The sequence below is a fragment of the Schistocerca cancellata genome, chromosome 7, assembly GCF_023864275.1.
Source record: "Schistocerca cancellata isolate TAMUIC-IGC-003103 chromosome 7, iqSchCanc2.1, whole genome shotgun sequence".
Lineage (NCBI taxonomy): Eukaryota > Metazoa > Arthropoda > Insecta > Orthoptera > Acrididae > Schistocerca > Schistocerca cancellata.
The window spans coordinates 72475654-72481374 of record NC_064632.1 but is presented as its reverse complement, the minus strand read 5'-3'; positions in this window follow the sequence as shown (position 1 = coordinate 72481374).

Here is a 5721-nt window from a genome sequence, read left to right as displayed (position 1 = left end):
TCGCTGCTCCCCTACAGGCCATGCTTGAACACGGCAATTTTGGATTGATTACAGAAAGTATGAGCATTGTTCAAAAAGCTGAAACTGACCTTAAGCATTTGAATACTGGCACAGAAAATCGTTAAATTTCGATTACTCGATAAATTACATAAATTCTACTAAATGTCGGGGAATTATAAATACGAGCAGTTTAAGACGAAACCATCGTATACATAATATTGTGGAGAAAGCGAAGCAAAGGGAGCGTTTTATTGCCAGGACACTAAGAAGTTGCTACAGACTGGTGAACCTTTCGCCAAGCACTTAAGTGTGAATTGCAGAGAGCTCATTTAGATGTAGATAAATCAGTAAAAAGCATGATAACGTAAAATTACTTAGCACCGAGATGCAGGTATCAAATTTCTTTGTTCAGACGAAATAATGTGGTTTTTGTTTCCAAAATAGTAGGTCTTGATGTGTCGTGTTACTCTGTGAGCATTCTCAATAATTACAGGGTTAACGAATTCTTCATTAAGAAAAATTATTCTAACCTAAATACATTGACGAGTAACGCCACTACACTAGATACTTTACAACGAGCACAAATTAAATGAACTTCAGCATATGTTCCAATATGCCCAATCAATGTAGACTTTGATTCCATTATATTTGCTTCAAATCTTCAAAAGGGCAGTAAAACACTTATTGAGTATTTACCTCGGCAAAGAATTTTATTGCCTGTGAAAGTCTAAAATTCAAGGTGGAATTGCACCCATCTCATTTACATCACAAAAAACTAGTTTTAAGTAACTTTACAAAATAATGTATTACCGGACCTGCACAAGTGTTGTATCTCTTAATTACGCTCTTAGTTACACGCAGTGAGACAGTTGAGATAGCTCTGTCAAAATATATACAGAACGAGTAAGCATTTGTCCATGTGCTGTTTTCGCGAAGTTTTATCGAAGAATATGGTAAATTTACTGAACTTCGCAAGTAGTTTTCAACTTCGATAGCTACTGAATTACAATACTTTGCTTTTTATTATTCAATCAAAATAAACAGTCTTAATTATGGGATGGAACAGAGCCTTCAAAGAGGATTTAAGTGACGTAACGCATGAGGACGTTGATCTTCAGGGACAGAACCAGGACGCAAACCACTGCCCAGATGTCAGAAAATGTCCCACGAGCGCCTGCCCACTGTACCAAGTGTAAACAAATGCGTAGCTCAGGTACGATTCATATATTTATTATTATGAGTCTCTTACAAGTGCGAAAGTTGTTGACTTTGAGCTCTGGTACACGCTACAAAGGTAATCTATCAAGCAGTACGCCTAATGGACGTTGAAAATCGTCTGTAATTTTCGAAGCACAGACACGTAGTATACGGCATTTCATATCTTCTGGAGACGTCGGTGTATTCTTGTAGATTTCTTTATTCAATTTATTCACTTGTTTCAGCAAGTCTGAATTTGCATCTGAATGTCCACTCGAATTGTGAAGATTTATTTGTCAGTGGTTTGTAAAAGATCTTGCTTAGAAAAATTAGATCACTGCAGTTCTCGTGAACACGATTCGAAGAATAACAACAAAAAATGATAGTCAATGCCGTGAAGCTCTTGGTGGAGCAAGTTGTGAAAAGAATGAAATGAGTTAGAAAGCAGTCTTTGCAGAGGACTCCTTTGGTGGGAACCACTCCCACATTGAAGGCGCCTCGCAGTGACGCGTGTATTGTTTATCACCGCTCGTAAAATTTAGTTGGACTGCTTTCATCAGTTACGTTTCTTTCCTAGGCTGATAATTTTCAGGTTATGTTTGTACGTGTGCAGTTTTATCATGGCATGCGTGTTATGACTTTATTTTTTATTGATGGTTTCAAAAACATAAAGGTAAAATTCGCATGGCACAATAGAGCTGCTTCTATTCAGCTGCACAGAAACGTCCGAACATAACATGAAAATTATCACCGTAACAGTACATGCAACCATGGACGACAGGACAAAAAAAATTAAAGGTCGTTTTTGTTGTTGGTGTATTTCATACTTTACATTTCCTGTTTCTTGGCATTTTTTTATACTGTTTGCAAAGACAGTTCGTAAGGGATGAGTATTTATTGTTGAATACGCATACTCAATTACGACTTTATCGGTATATAGGTGTGGGAAAATGCATGACCTAAAACTTTACTAGTCTGGCTCGCTACAAATCAAAGAGTAATGGCCGTGAATCGTTGCTTTTAAGCCCAAATATTTAAGAAATAGAAACTTGTCAAATCATTTACAGCAGAAATAATAAGTCCGAGAAATCAAATAAAAAGTTTCAAATAATAATCTAACAGAAAAATTCTTGAAAAATACGGATAAACCCACACAAGATAATAATGTGCGCTAAACAAAATACGAGCGCATGCTCAAAAGTCATGCCTGCGATATTTTATGTGGAAACTCTTAACGCCTTTTTTAATGAAACAAACGTTATTATCTTTCTACACCTTCATTCTTCACGTCTACATACTTCCAGCTCTCTACCGCTAGCGGGCTCCGAATTATAGCATGTAACATGGCAGCTTGTAACATGAAAAAGTCTGTGCGCGAGAAACAGCATGCTGTAATCGAGTTTTGAATTCGAAAAAATAGTCCGCGAATTTTGAATCATCTTCTTCAGCATGACGATCCTGATCCACACACCAGCGCTGCTACATCTGCAGCAGTCCGACGCCTTTGGTTCGCTGTCTACCATCGTCCTCCATACAGTCCCGACCTGGCACCATCCGATTTTCATTTGTTTCCAGAACTTAAAGAACCCATTCTAGGACTTCACTTCGATGGTGGTGAAGCATAGCAAGCAGATGTAGGGTTGTGGCTCCGGCCCGAACGTAGCTGAGGCCTATGAAACAACTGGCGACATGGTACAATAATGGAGAAATAGGTGCCACATTGATCGGTGGATTGGGAGAAGCTGGTCGGAGGATATCTAAGAGACTGCATGGTAAGGACGGGATCAGCCCCAGCCAGTGCCGCAACATAGTGTGGACAAAGAGTGCAGAAGATTGTGGCCGCGCGTTGACTATTCCGAGGCCACCTGTAGCAAGAGGCACGGTTAGAGAGTTGTAGCGGACTTTGAAAAGTGCCCCAGCTGACACGAAATATCCGAAGGCTGATTGGATGCGGCGGCCAAGGAGTAACGGCATTGGGAGGATCTGGGTGACGTGTACCAGTTTAGGGGCGACATACATATGTTGACGCAGGACAAACCTCTACACCTCTACATGACTACTCCGCAATTCACTGTTAAGTGTCTGGCAGAGGGCTCATCGAACCATTTTCATGCAATTTCTGTACCGTTCCTCTCTTGAAAAGCGCGCGAGAAATACGAATACCTAAGTTTTTTCGTACGAGCTCTGATTTCGTATTTTATTACAATGATCATTTCTCCCTATGTAGGTGGGCGTCAACGAAACATTTTCCAATAGGGGGAGAAAGTTGAAGATTGAAATACCTTGAAGGGAATTCGGCACAACGAAGAACGCCATTGTTATAATGACTGCTACTCCAACTCTCGTGTGATATCGGTGAGACTCTCTCTTCCATTTTGTGATAATACAAAATGAGTTGAGGGCTCCCGTACCGCACACCACCGCACCTCCACTCTAGTAAAGGAGGGACAACCGTAGTCTCGACAGCCTCTTTGCTAGACCTGTTGCATCTTCTGTTCCGGCAATAAAACGCGGTCTTTAGTTTGCCTTCCCACAACATTATCTATTTGATCGTTCAGTCTGAAGTAGCTCACAACTTTTACACTCGATACTTAGCTGAACTGACAGCACTTCGATTTGTGTGATTTATTACATAACCGAAATATAATGTATTCCTTTTAAGTACTTATGTGGATAACTTCACACTTATTATTTACAGTCAATTGCCTCTTTTCGCACCATACAGATATTTCCTCTAAATCATTTTGCAGTTGGCTTTGATAATCTGATGATTATACTAGACGAAAAATGACATCATCATCTGCAAACAATCTAACAGTACTGCTCAGTTTGTCTCCTTAATCACTTACTGTAAATGGATTATGAGCAGCAGAGGGCCTATAACTCTTCCTTGAGCAACGCCAGATATAAATTCATTATTAATAAATGATTCTCCGTAAATTACTGAGAACTGTGACCTTTCAGAGGAATTCAAGAATCCAATAGCACAACTGAGACGCTACACCATAGGTAGGCAATTTGATTAGAAGTCCCTTGTAGCGAACGATGTCAAAAGCTGTCCGGAAGTCTATGAATACGGTATCCATTTGAGATTCCCTGTCGACAGCACTCATTACCTCACAATAATAAAGAGCTAGTTGTGTTTCAAAAGGACGATTATAATGAACCCGTGCTGACTATGTTGCAATGTTTCGATTTCTTGGAGGTAATTCATAGCGTTCCAAAGTGCTACTGCTAATAGACGTCCTTGACAGGGGTCTGTAATTCGGCAATTAATTCTATTTCTTTTCTTGAATACTGGTGTAACCTGTGCAACTTTCCACTTCTTTGGTACGGATCATTCGTCGAGAGAGTGATTGTATATGATCTCTAAATATGGAGCCATTAAATCAGCATGCTCTCAAAGGAACCTAATTCGTATACGGTCTGGACTGAAGGATATGCCTTTATTAAGTGTTCTGAGCTGTCTCGTTACACCGAGGACATCTACTTCTAAGCTGGCATCAAACGTGGGAGTCGGTTTAAGTTAGGGTGCACTTCACCGCGAACATGGTGTCGAATCGACTGCAAAAGCCACCGGTAAGCGAGGGCCACTGTGTGTTGTGTGGAGCTAGAAAATTCGATACCTACGTAACGAAGGGTGATACTGAATGGCAGTGGGGTCGGCACCATAACCGGGAGGCCACGCCCAATTTGCATCATAGTCAATTTGCGGACATTAAGAATGCTACCCGAAATACGTCCATACTGGATGGCGTCACTCAGTTCCGTGGTGGAGCACGTGAGAAAGAGGAGGTCGTCCGCGTAAGCACTGCAGTGAAGGGTGTAGTCACGTAAAGTGAGACCCTGCCGTCTAGAGGTAAGATCAGTGATGAGGGGCTCAAATGCAATGGCATACAGTAGACATATGACATCCTTGACGCACAGAGCGGCGTATAGGAATCGGTCCTACAAGCCTCCCATTGACTTGTACCATGGAAACCGCGGGAAGTAGTAACCGGTGAATGGCATCGACAAAGATTAATGGGAACCCCATACGTGTCGCCACCATGAGGAGGAATGAGTGTCGAACTTGATCAAAGGCACTCGTGAAACCCTTTGGATGCCAGTGCTGCACGAAGGCGACAAACTGCCGCCAGCACGATGAGTCACGGCATTCTCCTAGGGCTGTTTGCAGGGTGGCCCCACAACCACGTGCAGTCTGCTCCGATGAGAGGACCGTAGGTAAGACGGTGCGTTTGCGCGCTGCTAAGAGGCGTGCATAGATTTTATAGTCCGCATTCATTAATGTAAGGGGGCGATATGCAAAGACATTAGACCATCCCTTCGGATTAGGCACAGGTAGAAGAATGCCAGCGATGAGTTCAGGTGGAATTGGGAAAGACAGAGTAAACAGTTCCTGAAACATTTCCGTCCAGCGAGGAAGCATAAACGTGGTGAACGCCCGATAAAACTTCACGGGAGGACCATCCGGTCCTGGTGATTTGTTCTGGGCCCCTTGTTGATCGCATCTACCACCTCTTC